Source organism: Agelaius tricolor, unplaced genomic scaffold, assembly GCF_023055355.1.
Source record: "Agelaius tricolor isolate 1412-34295 unplaced genomic scaffold, bAgeTri1.0.p SCAF_81, whole genome shotgun sequence".
NCBI classification, from domain to species: Eukaryota; Metazoa; Chordata; class Aves; order Passeriformes; family Icteridae; genus Agelaius; species Agelaius tricolor.
Genome location: NW_027269341.1, coordinates 508,069 through 528,480, shown reverse-complemented (window position 1 = coordinate 528,480; position 20,412 = coordinate 508,069). Strand labels below are relative to the sequence as shown.

Below are 20,412 nucleotides of genomic sequence, written 5' to 3'. Positions count from 1 at the left end.
CCGAGCCCAGAGAGTGGTGGTGAATGGTGCTGCATCCAGCTGGCGGCCAGGCACCAGTGGTGTCCCTCAGGGCTCTGTGCTGGGGCCAGTTCTGTTTAATATTTTTATTGATGACATGGATGAGGGCTTAGAGTCATTCATTAGCAAATTTGCAGATGACCCTAAGCTGGGAGCATGTGTCGATCTGTCAGAGGGACGGAGGGCTTTGCAGAGGGACTTGGAATGGTTGGATGGATGGGCAGAATCCAATGGGATGAAGTTAATTAGTCCAAGTGCCGAGTCCTGCACTTTGGCCACAATAACCCCCTGCAACGTTATAGGCTGGGGATGGTGTGGCTGGACAGTGCTCAGGAGGAAAGGGACCTGGGCGTGCTGGTTGACAGTCGGCTGAACATGAGCCAGCAGTGTGCCCAGGTGGCCAAGAAGGCCAATGGCATCCTGGCTAGTATCAGGAATAGTGTGGCCAGCAGGAGCAGGGAGGTCATTCTTCCCCTGTACTCAGCACTGGTGAGGCCACACCTTGAGTATTGCGTCCAGTTCTGGGCCCCTCAGTTTAGGAGGGACGTTGAGATGCTTGAGCGTGTCCAAAGAAGAGCAACGAGGCTGCTGAGGGGCTTGGAACACAAGCCGTATGAAGAACGACTGAGGGAGCTGGGGTTGTTCAGCCTGGAGAAAAGGAGACTCAGAGGTGACCTTATCACTCTCTTCAGCGTCCTGAAGGGTGACTGTGGTGAGCTGGGGCTCGGTCTCTTTCTCTGGGCAACAACAGACAGAACAAGAGGACACAGTCTCAAGCTGCGCCAAGGGAGATACAGGCTAGAATTAAGGAGGAAGTTTTTCACAGAAAGAGTGATCAAATACTGGAATCATCTACCCAGGGAGGTGGTGGAGTCACCATCCCTCGATGTGTTTAAAAAAAGACTGGATGTGGACTTGGTGCCATGATCTAGTTGAGGTGTTAGAACATGGGTTGGACTCAATGATTTTGAAGGTCTCTTCCAACCTAGAAATTCTGTGATTCTGTGAATATAGCTGGACGGGACGTACATGAGCTTGTCTGGCCTTTGCTGCTTGACCAAATAGCAGCAACTGTGGAATTTTACCCCAGAGACACTTTTGGCTGGCTGGATGCTGCAGCTGGGCGCTTGGAGGCAAGTCCAGGCATGCAGGAGTTCAGGTTTACCTTTGGTGGAGAAGCTTTAAGGCGAGGTGAAGGAAAGGAGTTGCTTCTGATGGAGGGTTTCGATCCAGAGCTTTATTCCTGGCCCACAGGCCTCTGAATCCATCAACGGCTCCAGGAGAACTCCCAACCGCATGGTTTGCTCGCCCTTTTAGCCGGGGGAGAGGGCGAGGGAAGGAACACGGGGGACCACCAGCCAGGTACGGGGCGGGGAAGTCTCAAGGGACTGAGGACACCTGGATGGCCCAATGTCCTTCCAGGAGGGGAGGGCATCTTTTGAATTCTGCCAATCACTCGCCGCCCTTCTGGAATGCCAGGATTGACAGACAGCGCTCAGCAGGGGTCAGGGTGTGGAAAGGAGGGATGATTGACACACCTGGCAGGGAATTATCAGGGAGGAACCTGGGGTATCTGAGGCAAACCATGACATCACACCGCAACATACCACACTACTGAAAAAAATACAGTACTACTAACTAAGACAACATAACACATATAGTATATTAATTTATATATATATATATATATGTTCATTTTAATATCTGTGAAGAGCCTATCATGTAATATGTACTTTTCATAACACCAAAGAAGCCATTTGCACCTTTAATAGACAGCTGAACACTCAGAAGGAAATGCTCAGCTTGTTCACAGGGTGAGAAAGAAAGGATTCTTCCAGATGAGTTAAAGTTTCAGAAACTTTATTTCTTTACAATCCTACTCTATAATCCTGTGGGGTGGTATTTGCAGAAAAATGGACAGGCACTAAATGAACCAGCCTAACCTCTGGAGCTAACTAAACTAACTAACCTTCTAGAACTAGGTCAGGTTTTTAATAAAGCTGCATTCAACTTTGTGGATAAAAAGGTGAAGCAGAAGAGTTGCTGACAGACAAAGGGGTAGCAACCCAAATAAAATGACCCTTACAGCATCTACCAATTAGATTAAGAAAAAGATGCGTGCTTGCCTCAGGACAAAATAGAGCTACCAGTCAAGAGATGCTGGACAAAGTGCAGCAACCAACCAAACAATGCATGTCTTTAGAAACCTATAGGATAGGAACTAATTATAAACTATGTTTAGAAGCACAATAAACGGCTTGTCCTTGATTCACGTTGAATTGTGCAGAGTCTTTTGTCTTTTCTCCATATACTCCTACTCTAAATCCTACTCTACAGTCCTACTCTAAATCCTACTCTAAGATGGCTATGGAGAAAATGGTCCTGATATGATTATAGCACTGTTTGCTTCTCCATCCTCCTCTTCATTGAGATGATGAGTGGTCTCAGGGTGGATGCAGCCTCGGCTGATGTTACAAATGGATGCTGTTCACAAAAAAACCCCAAAAACCAAAAACAAATACAAAAACAAAAACAAAAAAAAGAAAACAAACAAATTAAAAAACAAAACAAACCAAAACAAACAAACAAACAAAAAAAAACCAACAAAAAGACAAAGAACAGTGAAGAGTGAACCATTACTTTCCAAGCTCAGTGCTTCACAGGCTCAATTGGGATTGCTCTGGGTCCTAAAAAGACCCAGAAAGAGGAGCAATGGCACCATCTGCTACCCAGCAGTCATGTGCAGGACCCTGCCATCACAGGCAAACCTGGCCCAGAATCCCACTCATCCATTTATTCAGGTTTCTTTATCTTGTTGGGATCTTTGCCCTGCCAGTGCTCTAGAAATGGTGCTTTCTGTCCCTGGGTTATCTTCCTTTCAGGAAACTCCAATGACTCACATAGGTCCCTGTCTTTGAAAGACAGGCACTGTGCTAATTCCCACAGGGACAGAAAGCAATGTCTGTCTTTCCATGCCCTGCCCCTCGTGTGCTGGATGGCACCTTCCTTCCCAGCAGGGCCAGCCCAGTGGCACTGGGTCCTGCAGTTCCCTCTCTGCCACACAACCTGGCAGTAACCCTGGCGCAGTTCCCGTCTGCTTGAGCGTGCCAGGCAGCAGATGGGGCTGGGACAAGTCCCTCCCAGCTGTCCCTGTTTGCGTGCCAGAAACCTCCAAGGCTGGGCTGGGGGGCACAAACCAGGGCCCCTCAGAGGCTCACAGTGAGCCCCCACAGCCCCTCCTGCCACAGCCAAATCTCTGACTGCTCAGCTGGGACTGGCTTCCTTGGGTTCCTCCACCACCATTTCATGTCTCTGTACCCTGCATTGCTCTGCTTCAATTCTTTTGCCATTGGATAAAACTGAACACTCCACCAAATTAGAAAAGAGGGCAACAGAAACAGTCAGAGGACAGAGCACCTCTCTGCTCAGGAAATGCGGAGAAGAGGTGGAGTTATTCAGTTTTGTGAAGAATAGGCCCCAGGGAGACTTTATTGCCACTTTCCAAGACTTCAGAGTAGCTTTGAAGAAAGTGGGGGACATCTTTAACAGGGTCGGTTACAATAGGATATGGACAAATATTTTTAAACACAAAGGGCATCTAATCAGAGTAGGTCTAAGGAAGAACTTGTTTACTCGGAGCATGGTGCCACCCTGGCACAGCTTGCCCCAAGAGCTTGTAGGTGCCCCATCCCTGCAACCATTCCAGCTCCGGTGGCAAAGGGCTCTGAGCAACCTGATCTCTTTAAAGATGTCCCTGCTCATTGCAGGACACTTGCACCACAGGACCTTTACAGGGCCCTGCCAGCCCAGCCCAGTCTAGGATTCCTCACTGTTTTCATTTGAAGAGCACCAAGAGTGGAGGTGAGGAGGAAGGGGGCTCATCTGATGCCTTGGACTTGAGTGGAGGAGGAGCCCATCCCTCAGACCCTGTTTCACCTGCAGCCCCTTCACATTTTACCTGCAGGAGCTCCTTGGCAGACCAGCGCTGCGCCTCGTCTCTCTGCAGGCAGCAGCTCAGGAAGTCACGCAGGCAAGATGAGAATAGGTTGGGCTGCTGCAGCTTTTGTCTTCCTCCTGTGGCTATCAGGAGTTGAGGCTGGGGAAAAAGGAGACACCAGGCTATACCTGCTTCTTTCCTATCTGTAACTGCTCTCCTGGGTCCCATTGATTAAGCTCCACTCTGCAGTGGCAGTTTCTGCCCTGGCAGAGACCCAGAGATGACTTTCCTTTACCAACCAAAAACCCAAACTCCGATGCAGCCACAGCTTTTCCAACATCCCACAGATCTTGCCTTGGCAGCTGATTTCATTGACTGACCTAGTTAGTGGGAACTACATCACCACAAGCACATTTCCTTCCCTGAAGATTCATACCAGCTTGAGAGGCTTTTTGGAAGAAGGACTTTGCTATACTAACTCTACTATATCCAAGGGTTAGTACATGGAAAAGTATCTCTGCAGTGCTTCTTGGTCCCTTAAGAGCAGCTGCCATAAAACAAAACTAATCAAGCTTTTTGCTTTGTTCTTGAAAACAATGGGAATTGGAAGGAAAGAAAGGAAATCCACCAGGTGCTCCTCAGGTAAGGAAACAAACATTTGGAATCTCATCTTCAACACAGACACATTAAGATGCATGCACAAATGTACTGGGATGAAAACGCCTCCTTGGACACACAGGAGCCACCTGCAGCTCTGTCTCTCAGCAGCCTGAAAATTTCTGCTTTCCTTACATGGAAAAGAAAAACTTTTCATGGTCAAATCAGAAGGAGAGGTTCCATCCCTACGGTCACCCTCTACTCATTTGGCTACTCAAGTCAATGCATTAATGGTAGGCCCATCCCAGAAAGTGCCAGGAAACAAATGGGAGGTTTTGGCAGGCTCTCCACATCACCAGGCTCTGGCTTGGTGACGTGCAGAATATGGCTTGGGCTAGGAGAGAAACACGATCACTGAGTGTTTCAGCAGCACTGCACAAGAAGCAGAAGAGACTCTGTGGCCTTTACACCCTCATGCCCCAGTTTGAAGCATGTTTCCCAGTGAGAAGAAACTGCACAGTGGGGTAAGTTCCTCTCTAAAAACCGGTGCCTTAGCAACTTTCTTGTGTTTGGGCTTCTTTTCTTCATTTCTGGAAATGTAACACCAGTTCTGAGAGGCTTGCCTTGTGGTTTTAGGGGCATCTTCACAGACAGACAAGTGGGAACAACTTGAAACCCAAAGCAAATGTTGCCTGAGAAGAGCTGGGGAGTGTTTGCCTGTGGTGAGGCTTGAGCTGTCTGGCAATCCCTTTCCATGATGTGCAGAAACATCCAGCTGCTCCCCAGAGCTCAGTCCCTCTGGGCACGCAGGCCTCTGGAAACACCTGACGATCCCAGCCTTTCTCCTGCTCAAGAGCATCTAACCTAAGCTGAGCTCCAGTTTCTTCAGCAAGGCCAAGGATGCTCACTTCCATGCAGCTGACAGTGTCCATGGAGCTCAGCAGGTCTTTCTGATACTCCTCAGGCCAAGGAATTACAGTGTAGATTGGCAAGACATTGGCTGATCGTTATCCAGTGTGGTTCGTGTGGAACCAAGCTCTAACATGCTGACAAGTCAGAGGGACAGAGCTCATTCTGCTTTTGCAAGATGGTATTTAGAAACATAGGACACCAACTTGGAACTATCAAGTTCCAAGTTCCAAGTTCCAAACCTCAACTTGCAGAATCCATCTCAAATAGACAAAAATATGAATGGCAAGAGGCCTTGGAGTCTCCATAAAAATGCCCACCACTGTAACGATAACTCTGTGCTTGTGGCACTGAAATAGATGGTGACCAAAGAGACTTTGCTATTATCCTCTTTAACCCAAAGGAGAATTTCAAATCCAGAAATGGCAATGCACTCCCCTTGTGTACAAATAATTTTTGCGGCTTTCTTTCCTTTTCCCACATCACCAGAGGTGACAAAGAGGGTTTTATCCTGACTCTCAGCTGAGCTCAGCCACTGGCCATGGTGGGGAGCTGGAGTCCTCCCTGTCATTAGAACTGTGCAGGCCAGGGATGGCCCTGCTCCTGTGGTAAAGAAACACAGCACCGGTGTCAACTGCCCACGTTGGATCCCAGCCCAGGCACCTGCCTGCAAGCTCATCAACTTGTTAAAGTACCAAGAAACAGCCAAGGGTTTGGCAAACAATTCTAACTGCAGTCGGAGAAAAACACATCCTAAACTTATCCAGGCCACCCACACACATGACTGAACCATGTACAGATGACTTGAAAGCCTGAAAGTTTCGAAGACCCACAGCATTTGGAAAAGATGCTACAGAATGGAAGAGAAGAGCTGTGTTTCAAAAATGAGAAAGCAAGCAGAACTGCTTGGGCATTGCTTTGGTAGTAGGTTTTTTCTCTTTTTCTTTTTTGTTTACTTTTCTTTTTCCTTTTTTTCTTATGTTTTCTATAAAATTGAAACTGGGAAGGTCTAACCTCCATTTCTCAGGATATTTATCACATGTCTACCCTCTCCACTGAAAAATTCTTGTCCTTCAGAAACAGAGTTCCAACATTGTTCAAAAAACAAGTGAGAAATGTCAGGCATGGCTGGAGGCCAAAATGGCAGGTTTCTGAACTGGTTAGGTTTCTGAACTGCCACTTCCCTTTCTGATACAACCAAAGCTACAGCAGATGCTGATGTGTTGCAGGGGCATTTTTAGAAGGAGACCTTGGTGGAAGTGGTTCCAGCAGATGGCAATGGGATTTTGTCCAATGGCACACAGAACATGGGACAGGTGAGAAAGACAGTGGGATCGGTGAGTATTTGCACCTTACCAAGACAGGAGTTGCATTCCAGTGAGGAACTTCTCGTTCCACCATTTCGATGCCCACGATTCCCAAAGACCATATGTCCACTTTGGGGCCATATGGTTGACCTGTCACCACTTCAGGCGCCAGCCACCCAGGAGTGCTGGCCACGCAGCTCCGTCTGCCCTGCTCAGGGGTGAGCTGAGCAAAGAGGCCAAAGTCAGCTGTGGAGAAAACAACAAACCATGAAAGCCAGCTCCAATTAGGAAACCAAGCAAAAGAATTCCCCACTCTCAGGCTAAGAATGTGCTGTTGAATCTCCTGGAGAACTGTGCACGCTCGATTTCCTTGGGGCTTTAGCCAAGGGAGTATGAAATTGGCCGTTTCCAAAAAAACCCAGGTTTCTTAAGGCTGCTCACAGCAGTGGACTTTATGCCCCTGAAGCTTTAGATTGTAGCTCCCTCTGTCTGGAAGGGACACACACAGAGCAACGCCACTCTTGACTGCTTGTGGTTCCTTATACCTCTGTGCACGTTGCAACTGTGCCTTCAGCTCGCAGCAGGGGTCCCTGCACTGCCACCAGCACCATTTCTGGGGAGCTGGCAGTCACTCCAAGCAGCCCCACACCCACATCCCTGGAACGCTGCACCTGACCAAGAATATACTGACCCAGCTTGACAGAGCCGTCGGTTTTGAGAAGGATGTTGCAGCTCTTCACATCTTGGTGGATGACGCGGTTTGAGTGCAGAAAATGCAGTCCTTGCAGGCACTGAGCGAGAAAACAGAAACAGGAGGGCAAAAATGAGTGATGTGATTTCATCACACAAGAAAGGAAACAAAGAATCTAAAAGATTCCCTCTCCAGGGGAATGGGGAGTAATGGCAGAACAGTAATGGCCACTGAGAGGAAGAGCTTGCTGCTCCAACACTTGCAGAGCAGGACCTTTCTAAGGAAAGGCACGTCAGCTTTTGAAAGAGCAACAGCACCTGCTGTTGTAGGCTGTGCCCTGCAAACCAGCCAGGATGACTCCTGCTGCAGTGGACGTGCTTTTTCCATGCAGAGGACAAAGGAGGGGTTTTGAAAGGAAAAGTCCCTCCCTTTGGTGTGAAGCGGATCACTTTTGGGTGGGAGGCTGCATGACAAAGATTTTCTTGCTGGCCTCAGCACAGGCTTGGAAGTATCCCACCAGTCACTTTCCGGGAGCAAAGAGCATTTTGGCTGCACTACTATCCTTTTCAGCGGAGGACTGTGAGACATGAGTCTTTTTTCTTTGCTGATCATTTCAAATCCTGCCACCAGCACCTTTGCTTTTACAGGCAAGGAATGCAGTGAAGACAGACTCCAGGCAAACATTTAGAGAGGCAAGGTGGAGAACAGCAAATACAAATACAAGAGACAGAGCGAGAATACAACAGCAGGAGATAAGAGTACTGGCACTGAGTACAGGGAGTGCAGGGGCACTGGCAGGCCTTTCACTTGAGATGCTTTTACTTGCCCATAGAATAGCAGCAACACAGAAACAAAGCTTGGCACAGGAAATCACTCCAGCTCTGAGCCCCTGTTTCCCAGACAATCCTGCCCAAGCCCTTGGAAACACGGATGGGATTGCTGACCTCCCGACTGATGGCTGCCATCTCATCTTCAGACAGGTAGGTCTTGCTGATGACATTGCTCAGAGTGCCTCCATCCATGTACTCCATAACCAGCCAGAGCTCCTCACCCACAAGGTAGCTGAAAGAAGGAAACAAGGGCGTGGAGATGAATGTACATGGCTAGGTTGCTGTGTGGAAAAGACGGGTTGATTCTTCTTTTCAGGTCCCTTTGAGACAAAGACAAAATAAAGGAATAGACATTCCCTCTTGGCTGTGCTTTGTTTGCCATCCGTGCAGTCTCAAGGAGAAAGGCACAGCTGTGAAAAAGGAGATGTCTTAGATGGGCAGCAAGCAAAATGTGCAGTTTAGTAACAGCCCAGATAAAAAACCTGTCACGCATGGTGTTTCTGGAAAAAAGCACCTAGTCTTCCTGGCATGCATAGCAATGGAAAACAGTGGCAACAATCCAAGGGAAATCCTTGTTAGTTTACCTGGACCTAAGAAGACACTTGAAAAAAATCAAGCTCCAAAACAAAGTGGTGGCTGTGAATATAGAGATCATTGATTTAGTAAGACACGACTCATCCGGGTTTTTGAACAATTTTCCAATACCATGTGCCAGCGAAGACTCATGCAGACAAAATGCAATCTCTTCCCATCCACTGGAGATGAAAAGAGCAGTTATAATTAGCCAATAATTACAGCTCTATTTTCTGCCAGTGACCAAAGTGGGATTTTACCTTGCATGTTTGCAATATGTGAACAAACATTCATGGGACAAAAGCACAACTCACCTGTCTAAACAATTGACCAGGTTGGGATTCCTATTCACCTTCATGACCATGAGTTCATTGACTTTTAGTTCCTTCTTCCTCAGTCCTTGAAGATGTATTTTCTTTATGGCCACCTAAAATGACATTGAAAATCAGTAACTTGAGAGGTTGGTGGCACGAGACCACAAGACACATGGAGCGAGTGATTTTGCAATGACACAGCTGAGCTGTGCCAAACTGCCTTGTGATTAGGCACTGCAGTAATTAGGAACTGATGTTCCAACAGCCCATTTCTCTGCTCCCTTGGGAGCCACTTACAGGACACGTGGGGCCACTGACATTTTGCCTTGACCACTTGGTAACAGCAGTGTCTCAGTTATCACCCACAAAGCTCTGACCACACTCTCTGCTGCTTTGTTTGCGACTCAGAAGAAGCAATCCATGCCTTAAAACTCTGTGGATACATCTTGGGCTATGGGCAGGGCTTAGGGCTTTCAGGGACGCCTTGCAGATCTCTCCCTGTGTGCAGTTCCCAAGTGCAGCAGGTGGCTAAGGAACCACCAGTAACTTTCAGATGTATTTGCTGGCAGCCAGAAATGAGAATTCAGGACTCTGAAGCTGTAGCCCCAAAGAGCAGTGAGGTGCTCGAAGGCACCACCTTTGTTTCAGCAATGGAGAGCGAGTGAGCGCGTCCTTCTCTGAAAGGAACCGCTGCCCTCCGTGCCTTCCTTCCGGCAGCTGAGGAGGACAAAGTCCCAAATGCATTTTGCGGGCTGGCACCAGTCTGTGCTTCTTGTGCCTTTTCAGCACAGCTCTGCCCAAAGCTCCAGCCACAGCTCACACCAGAAGGGAAAGCCCTCGAGTGCAGCAGAGTCTGCAGGTGCTGTTGACATTTACCTCTCCTCCTGTGGCAGTGTCGAGTGCTTTACAAACATCTCCAAAAGTCCTAGAAACAAAACAGAAGCAGAGAAAGGAGAAGCCATTTAGATCTTGCAGTGAAAGCCAGCCCACGCAGGAGATCTGTGCTGTAAATGCCTAAGACCTGCAGGACACTGGAAGCATGGAGATGTCTTTGACAATGCCTTCTGAGCACACTTAGAAATTCTGATCAGCACTGACAATCTAAGCCCAGTGCCTGAACACATTTGCAGCTTGTCTGACTTCACACTTGATACCTATTCCACCAGCAAAACACCTGATGCATAGTTTGGTAAAATTAACATTGCTTGGACTCACCCACTGCCAATATTTTCCAGTTCAATGTATTTTATAATAGGATTTTCCATCTTCGCCATTCTCCCTAAGGGAAACAAAATGCAAGATGTTCACTTTAAAGCAGAGATCCCAGCTTCTAGGAGATACAAAAGGCAGCCCCACTGTCTGGGGCTCTGAACCCTCCCTTTGTGGACAGCTGGCTAACAACAACAGGAACAGGAACTGGAACAACAAGAAAAGAACAGCAGGTCCACAGCACAAGTGGCTGGCACAGAGACTGATTTCTAGCATCCTTTGAAGTGAGAGACCTCTTGACAGCAGACACACAGGGAAGCACAGGGAGATACATTCAGAGACTGAGACCAGAAGAGAACACCTACCAAGGCAAGTAAGTTTGTCATCTAGAAACATTAAGGAGAGCTGGAACTAACAGTGCCTTTGTTTTCTTGGGAATAAACACTGTGAGATTTAGAAAAGGTTTCCTACTTGCTAAGATTAAATGCACCTGGACATCTAGAATCAATTCCTCTGAACAGATGTCAAGTTCAGAACAGGAGGAATTATTGCCAAGTGTTCCCATCTTTTCCAGCTTGCAGCAGTTTGCCAGAAGAATGCCTCTGCGTTTGTAAACCAGAGCAGCTCATGCTAGAAGCAATCCTGACGGGGCTTTCAGCATCAGGGCCCTCACCCTTTATGAGCAGGCTGAGCTCAAAGACGCCCTTGCCCGTGCCCCGCGTGAAGAACCACGCCGCTTCTCTCCACCCCGACAGCGCGGATCAGTCGCTCCCATTGCACTCGCCCTCTCGGCACCGCACACGTCCCCATCCTCCCAACTCGGCACGGCGGGCATGGGCACAGAGGACAGCAGTGCTCCTCAGGCGCCCTGTGACACAGAGAGCTGCCCAGAGGAGATGCTGACCCTCTTGTGAGTCCGGGCCGTGCGACGCAGCAGCCGGCCCAGAGAAGGGGCTGCTGCCTCAGGCAGCTCCGCGCTGCAGCAGCCGGGCAGCAGCGGGACCCTCCCAGCTAAGGAAGGCTCCAGCCTCTGCACTCCCACCAGCCCTCAGGGGCAGGGCAGCGACCACAACAAGGCTGGCAAAGCCCAAGCATGAGCACTGACAGGCACTGACTGGAAGAAGCCAGAGTGAGCCTGAGCCCTGTACAAGCTGTTGCCCCCATTCAGGACACAGCAGGATGGGCTTTGAGATCAGCCACACCGAGGCGCAGATCAGTGCCCTTTTTGTCCCAACAGGTGATGGTAGACACAGAATCCACTGGGCTCTCTTCTCAACCCTACCAGATCTTCTCTGAGAGCACAGCACTGGCAGCTGTTAAGGGCAAGAAGCAGATTCATTGGGTTGTGCTGCAGAATCACAAAGGGCTTGATGTGTTCTCCTAGAGACTGATCTCAGCAGAGCTTCTGCCAGTGGCTAGGACTCAAGCAGTCACAGCCTTCTGCTGATCCAGGAACAATCCCTGCTTCTGCTTTTGGCAGAGAGGGAAGCCCAGGCAAACTCCAGCCAGTCTAAGCTGCCCTCAGAGGCAGCAGGAACACCCAGAGCTCTCTCTTGCTGCCTCGGAGCAACGCCAGCACTTCTGTGACACTAAACCGAGGAGAACCCTTTGGTACAGCTATGCTGACACGTGCACACAATACACTGTCCCTCAGATAACAAAGATACCAGACGCACTCAGTTGCTCCAGGGAGTCACCCGCCATCTCCTGTTGCTGAGCAGCAGCTGGGTCAGCACGGGAGGTGAACCAAGTGCTCAGGCTCCACTTCTTCAGCTGGAGAGCAAAGGCTCCTTGGGACAGCACTGCTGCTTCTGCAGCAGCTTCAGTGTCAGAGTCGGTGTAGATCTGAGACAAGAAATGAGTTTATGTCAGGAAGGTGTGGCAGAGATTGCCCTGAAATGCAAGAGAGATTGCCATTTGAAATGCAAGCCCTTAGGAAGCTGCTGTCAGCCACATGCAGAGCTCTTCAACTGGATTGCTTTGGATGTCCACTTGTGAAACCAAATGGTCAAAACCAAAGGCTGGTTTTACTCGAGGTCATAGCCAGTTTCTTGTTCTAAAGGATGACTGCAGCAACGACCGCTCCACTTCCTCCCAAAGACTCCTTTCCCCCTCCTAGGTCTGCAGATACATTTGCAGCTCCTCATTCTAATGTTCTACCTCCTGCCATGAAATTCTCTTTTTCTGCACCTTCCTCGGGATGTGCTCATCCTGCAGCATCTCTGGATGGTTCAGTTCCTGGGCCTCATGCCAGCCTCGGGGCTCTTGGTTGCCCGTCATTTGCTGGAACTCTCTGCAGGCTGCCAGGTAGGATGGCAACACTTCCACCTCAAGTCAAACAGAACAAAGCAGTCAGAGACTACAGCTTGTCCCCGTCAGCCAGGAGTCATCGACTGGGAAGAAAGTAAAGAAAAGGACAGGAGCAGATTCACAAGGGATACAGACAGCTTGTAGCTCGTATTCCAGATCTACGTGAGTGACCATGTTCACCTGCAAAAACACCTCAAGAAACAAGGTCACCTGGAAGAAGCCAGCAGGAGCTCATTCGGATGAGTGCTGGCTAAATGGCCAAGGGAGTAATGCCACTGTCTAGAGCATCAGCTGAGATTCAGCAGACCAGGAAGTGCCCTTCAGAGCAGCTCTGACAGAGGCCTCATCAGGATGGCCTCAGAGGCATCACCCACCCCCTGCTGCTCTGCACTGGAAAGGCAAGGAGGGCAGAAACCACCCCTTGGGTGACTGCAGTGGCTATTGCTGTTTCACTCACTTGCTTTTCTAGAGCCTTTTGTTCCTGAAGGAGGCGATTAATTTTCTCTTTGATGATTTTAATTTTTTCGTCTAGCCTCTTCTTCCTTGCCTTGATCCTAGCCTCAGTTTCCTGCAGCTGTGCCTGCACCTGTTCATCAATTTTCTGTAAACAACAACGGAAAGGACTCTCTTTCATGCGTGGAGTGGCTGCCATTCCTTCATTCACCTGTTTTTGTTGATTGCCCCTCTGCATAGGGAGATTCTTCTCCTCTTGGATGTCTTCATTCCTCCTCTTTGCTGCCATGATGTCACTCTGAGCTTCAGGCAGCTCTGCTTGTGGCTGTGCCTTGATGTTCTGTACACACAAAAGCAGAGCAAGTGACTGAGAGCTGCCATCAAGATCAGCTTTTCCCTCTTTTAGCCTCAAAATCACATTTATTCAGCCCCTTCTTTCTGCTTCCCTCCCCAGCTCTGCTTCCACTGTAACCATCCTGTCCCGGTGCTGGTCTCTGCAGATTCCAAGGCTCTGTCCTTTCAGTGCCTGTGGGACTTCCTGGCCTCCTCAGTCCCAGGAGCTCTGGTTTATGCCCCTCTTCCTGCCCTTCCCTCTGTCCCCTGGCCAGTCAGGCTTACCTGGCCATTCTCCTGTGGCTCTTCCACCTGCTGCCTGAGCTGCTCTTCCTGCTCTCGGGCAGGGAACAGCTCTCCCTGAATCTGGCATGGCATCTCAGATAAGGCAGTCTGCTCCTGCTCTTTCTCTAGAAGCACCTGCACAGAAAGCAAGACAAGATGGGTTTCACCTTCCCGTACGACCTTTGTGGGCCAAGACTCAAAGACTGCTGGGCTCACACGCTCCCAAAGCACTGTGCTGCTGCTCTGCTGGGTCCTTCTCTGCCCGTGGGGAGGCACAGATTCCAAAGTGACCCTGGCCCTACAATCAGGGGCCATCTGGGGCTGAAGCTCCAACAGCCTCTCAGGCAGCTGACAGGGAAGGTGTGGCATTTCTCAAGGGTCTGGTGAGGGCCTCCCTCTGCTTCTGCCATGTCCTCTTTGTCTTTCAGTGGTGACTGACACCCCGCCCTGTCCCACAGCTCCATCCTGGCCCTGCAGGTGGCTTCCTGGGTGAGCTCACTCCTTGTGAGAGACACTTCTGGAGTTCACATTCCCTTCAGGCCTGCACCAGCATTCCTCCTTCCTGACATCTACACTCTTGTTAGAAAATGGGGTCATTCAGGAGATAAGCATGCATGCAAAGATCTCTGATGGAAGTCAGAGAACCTCTATGGCCATCTGAGTAAATGGAGGAGGACCAAGGTGTTTCTTCTCCCTCTTTTGTCAACTGAGAATTCTGACCAGCAGTAACAGAGTTTCTCATAAGGCCCCATTAACAAATGCACTTACACAGCCCTGGGGATGCCAGCGAAGGAAACCATGTGTCATGTAATGCATGTATGGGCAAAGTCACCAGACCCCAACTACAGCATGGGATAGTTCCACTCCCTTAGGACATGCAAAAATTTAAAGGATAAAAAGAAGGCTTCAGGTCAGAAAAGGCTGGAGTAGGAAAACATGAGGGGAAAAAACAACCATCTCTGGAGGGGGAAACATCTCTGCCTGCTCAGGATCAGTCAATGGAACTTGTCTCTACTCCTCTCCTGAAGGGATGCCTTTAGGTGAGCTTTGCATCTTCCACTGCTTTGGAGCAGAGCCAGGAAGATTCAAATAGATAGATAGACAGACAGATCTCACTTTTATAATCTCTCTTTACTGTACTGTGGTATTTACATTCTTTGAACACAGAGAGATATAATTCTCTCTCCTAGGTTTTTTTTAAGGGGAGGTAGTGAGAAACTTAGAGAAGAAGAGAAAACAATTATTATCTCTACTTGCTGTTCTTGTTGTTTAGTACATGTAGAATGTGTTCTAGTGATTGTTTACTGAAAGTGATTTGTTAATTGGATTTTAGTGATAGCTGTTTAGCTTGATTAGCCAATTAGATAAAAGCTGTGTCATGACTGTCTGGAGACAGTCACAAGTTTTTCTTTAGTAGCTTTTTAGTATAGTATCTCTTTAGTATAGTTTTAATATAGTACTAGTGTGATATAACATAGCTTAAGAAAGCATTTGTTTAACCTTCTAAATCATAGAGTCAAAGCACATTATTCACCACCTGGGGGTCACTGTCCTTTCTGTCGCTACACACATCAACACTCGGTAGCAGTGCCCCAATCTGCAGCCATCCTGAACTTGCTCTCCTGTTGCTTCAGTAACCCACACTCTTGGGGAATCTGGAGCGTGTGGGTCCTTATGGAATGCAATCAGACCCAGAGCGTTGCACTGGGAACTGCACTCTTTGTGCATCTGTGCTCGGGCAAGTTCTTCTCTTGGACTCGAGCACACTGATGGTGCTAAAGTGGCTGGAATCAGAAATGCAGCCCAGCCCCTCCCAGCTCCTCTAATCTCTGAGCACCAGCTGGAATGCAAGGGCATTGATTTCCTGCTCAATTCCCAAATACAACACACACTGATTCCCTGGGCTGCCAAAAGACACGGGAGCCGTTAACCTGAAAGTGATGTGTTTCTGACAGTGCTGGAAAAGGGCAGGAAAGATTGAGCAAAAGCTCCCTTGCTCCCTGGAGAAGGAGAAATTACACAAGGCTTCTCCTTCTAGCAAACAAACAAACAAATAAACAAACAAAATATGAAAGTGTTACCTACTCCAGTGTCTAAAGCACTTGGATGCAGTGAAGGGATGTTTGGCAGGGAAACAGCCCTTGTGCTGAGCATTGGATCTCTGGATCTAAGGCAGGGATCTATGGAAGTCTGCCTGAAGGTCCCTCATGAGCCCCCATTGTCCAGGCTAAAGCTCCCTCAGCACCTCCTCGCTGGCCTTGTGCTGCACCCCCTTGCCCAGCTCCCCTGTCCTTCTGTGCACGCGCTGCAGCCCCTCAAGGACTTTCTGCTTCCCAGGGCCCACAGCTGCACCCAGCACTGCAGCGGTGGCCGCAGCGCTGCCCAGCACAGGCCACGCTCGCTGCCCTGCTCCTGCTGCCCCCCTGCTGCTGACATGGCCACCGTGCCCTGGCCCTTCTTGGCCCCCTGGCCACACGCTGCCTCATCTTCAGCGGCTCAAGGCCGCCAGCCCTGCGTCCTTTTGGCCCACGCAGCTCCCCAGCCACAAAGGTGCCCATTTCACTTCAGATACAGCAGGCATCATTGCAAGGTGTACATCCTGGTTTTAGCATTACAAGACAGCAGTCAAGGACTTGCAGCTTTGCTCCCACTCCAGGCTCCAATGCAGTTTTCAAAGCAAACTACACAATAGAAGGTATCAACAGACACATGCAATGTCTGGTTTTTGCCTCAGAAGAAGGGTTCAGAACTACTCACTTTGTTTCTTTTGCCACACTAGACAAGAATGCCCCCCCCAGCTTCATGGACAACACAGTCATCTCCTTGCAGCTTATCAAAGACCAAGAAACAGGCAGACTCAGAGCACCTATCTGCTCTGCTACTGGCTGCTCTGCCTGAAGAGGCAGAAGAGCAACCTGACAACAAAGGCACCAAAATCCCTGACTTCAAGCAGCAGCTCTACATCCCCAGCGTGTCTCTGAAATAGTCCCAAGTAAGCACACCCAAGAAGTTTGTGGGGACAAAGCACCACAAAGAGCTTGTGTGGTCAGATCAGCATTTTTTTGTGCCTGCAGCTACTTGGCCAGTCTGTGCAGGGGGACAGGTCCCTCCACGCCACAGTGTCCCCTGTGTATCTGACAAGGCTGAGCACAGTGTCTTTGACATGCTCCCTGCTCTGGGATCAGGCAGCATTCATGCTCCAGGCTGGCCCCTGTCCAAATGCCAGGAAGCTGCTGCCTAAGCATGACAGATCAAAGCCCATTGTCCAGCTGTCACAGGCTGGGGGCAATCACCAGGTCCTGGCAGGACTCCAGCACTCAGCATCCTCAGCCAGCCACAGCAAGTGCCGGCTGGTCAGAAACTTGCAGCTCTGCCTTGCACCAAAGACAGCAGCACACACAACTGGCACTTACTGGCTCAGAATGGTCAGGCTGTGGTGTGACCACAGCTGGAGGCTGGCGCTCATCCACCTCATTTGCCTCCTCTTTGGCCTCCTTTCCATGAGCAGAGGGAGCCAGAGGAGAGACTGCTGTTGGTTCTGTGATCTGTGGACAAACAGCAGTGTGAGGGACAGAAAGTTACCTATAATTTATAACCTTATTTCTATTCAGCACTTTATTCTATTCAGCTCTATTTCTACAACCAGCTGTACTAAGGACAAATCAGAAACTTTGAGAACAATGGGATTCTAAGTCACTGTGACTGAATTTAAATGGGCTAATTCAACAGAATTGCTAATAGTTCTGAATTAGACATTATGCCCTGGCTACTATCAAGAAGCAACATTCTCTCTGCAAAATGAGCTTTTCATTCCTTGAAAGTTCTGAAATGGAAAATCAGGAAAAAGCCAGCAATGCCTTTGTTATTGCTGCTGCAGACATGGAAATGGATTTTCTTTCAGCCTACCCAGCTGGCCCTCTACACTCTGCGGCCACAGGCCAAGCTCACAGCTTGCTCTACAATTCTTAAGCACCAGGAACATGAAATGTTCCTTTCTCACTCACCTCAGGATCAGCACCTCTGAATACACGGATCATGTGATCTGGAGTGGGCAAGGGAAAATGAACAAGGGCTGTGAGAAAACTGCCTGGGCTGCTGAATCCCACAGAAGAGAAGAAGTCAACCCAAACAGAGAGTATTTTTCTTTATCAACATCCCTCCACGTGACATACTTCTTTCACACAGCCAGCAAGAGATCAGGACAATAATCTTGGTTGTGCCTACACTTCGGCCTGTTTAGCCAGTAAATGAATACAAACGTGATCAAGAAAACGCAAATTGTTCTTCAACACTCCATGCTTCTGTTCTGTTCAACAGATAAAGCAGCTCTTGTTCTCTTGTCTTTCAGGTACTTTTTTAAAAAACAGAAGTTGCATGCACTAATTCCCATTAAGTTGCTGAAAACAGTCACCCAGAAAAGCTTCCCCAAAATGCCCCTGAGCTGTGGCAGTTCTACTGTGAAACAGCACAGCAGCAGCTCCAGGGCTCAGGAGCAGACACTCATGGCTTTAGAGTTTGCACTTCACTGCAAAGGGAATCACTATTTTAGCACTCAGTCAAGGGTCAAAATAGACAGTCAAATCCTTTCATTACAAAATTTAGAATAAAAGAAGCTGTCCCTCAGTTCTGGGGAGAACTACAAAGTCTTTAGAAGGCCTTCTGAGAAGGCCTCCCAGTCTGCATTTTGGAAGTTGTCCTGCTTGATCCAGCAAACTGAGGAAATGACAGACTCTGCTGCCACAGACTCTCCCTGGAGGGAACGGAAGCCCTGCAGGTTCCCTTGCAAATGCTGCCCCTGTGGCTACAGGCACCCCCTTTTTAGCTGAACGCCCTGACAGGAGCTTTACCAAACCACTGGCATCCTAATGCTCTTTCTCTTTCAAAATCAACCCAGTCACTAAGAAAGAGCAGGAAGACATGCAAAAGCCAGGTTAGCTTACACCCTAACCTAAATAGAGTTGAAACCTCTACTTACTTGCCAGGCTAGTCATGAAATAGGCGGAATAAACAGTGCCATACATGGTGCAAACTGCAGCAGCGAGTTGCTCAATCATTGTAGCACTGTTGTTCAAGTTTACCCCAACACTACAAAAGCCAAGACTCCTGTCAGTGTGCAGCTACACACTGACAAAGGCCACAATCAGGAGGATGCTCCTGATCTCAGCAAGCCCTAGGGCTGCTCTGGCACTGAGGCCTTCCGTGCAACAAGGCAACCTTCTGATGTCACCACGACGATGTGGCAACCATGCCCTGATATCACAAAGCAAAGTATGACAAAGCAAAGCATCACAAAGCATGTTAGTCTGTGAATTTATGCAAAGCAGTAACCAACCTCCCCTACAGCAAACACAAAATGGCCTCGGAAGTTCTCCTCTGACACAAAGCAGCACAAACTCCCCCCGTGGGCCAAACCCTGTTGTTCAAGGGATCCAAGAGGAACTCCAAGAGTGCCCCAAGCACCTACAGCCTGTACCCCAAGTGAGCATTCAGATGGGACCCAAGCAAAGGAAACCAGACCAAGAAAATGGCCCAAAGCATTGTACAGAACCAGGAGAGAAAGCACTATTGGCGTAGCAGCTGAAGTAATTCCTAACCAATCACCCCATATATCTGCATGTTTATTGGATGTTCCCAGGGCTGCTGTGTATGTACATCTCTTCCCCTGCTCTGCCTTTCTTCCCCTTTGGCAGCAGTGGAACTGGCAGCATCTGCCCGCCAGCAGCAGCTGCTCCAAGCTGGGAACGCGGCTGGCGGTGCTGATTTCCAGAGGCTCCTGTGTCCCAGGGAAGCCAAGGCAGGAGCAGCTGAACGGCGCTGGCGCTGCTGCTGCTCTGTGCCAGAGAGCCCCGGCTGGGCAGGGCACGGTGCCCACTGCGCTGCGGGCTCCTTCTCCTGCCAGAGCTGGGCACACCTGGGAGCAAGGCATGGCAACCTTTGGGCAAACCAAGGGGTTTCTGGGGCTGCACTGCTCTGCACACACCCAGCTCACCTGCAGCACAGAACCTTGGTCCCCCAAAAGGTAAACAAGATGGAAACAGCTGGAAAAGATCTCATTTCAACCATTCTTTATGCTTCAATAGAAATGACCAAAATGAAAGTTACCGAGCAGGGCCTGATCCACACTGCCAGCTCAGTGTGAGAAAAGAGGCATTACTTTATTTCAGTGCTGGGTGCGTGGGGAATCACTTCCCTGAAACATGCACACCCACGTGTGTGTATCCATGGAACTAAGACATTCCTTTCATTACTTTTATTCATTATTTTGCTCAAACTCACAGGCTAAACATTCTCACAAAGTATTTGACATGTTTAAATCACTTCCCCAAAATTACTGACATTTAGAGTAGGGGTCTCTTGAGGGTCTCTGCTGGTCATGTGGTGAACATCCCATTCCTCAAATTCTCCTTCCATGGTTAAGAGCCTTCTTCTCCTTGAATGCATTGCAGCTACCTCCTCAGTAGGCCCACTGTCTTTATTCTCAAGGCTAAGATATCCACTTGCACACATTAACCACTGGTGTGAGGGAAGGTATGATTCAGCACCGCCTGTTAAAGCTTAACAAATTCACCATTTGTTGCAGGTAAACACTTCCCCAACGTCTCTCCTTCCTTCTCTGGGAATCAAACACAAGCATTTTGTGAGCACT

General features: G+C 49.0%; 1 pseudogene; it reads right to left on the bottom strand.

The window, feature by feature from the left end:
• Nucleotides 1-1,999: 1,999 nt before the first annotated feature.
• Nucleotides 2,000-19,063, bottom strand: LOC139585493 (serine/threonine-protein kinase PAK 3-like; annotated as a pseudogene).
• Between the last annotated feature and the right edge of the window lie 1,349 nt (nt 19,064-20,412).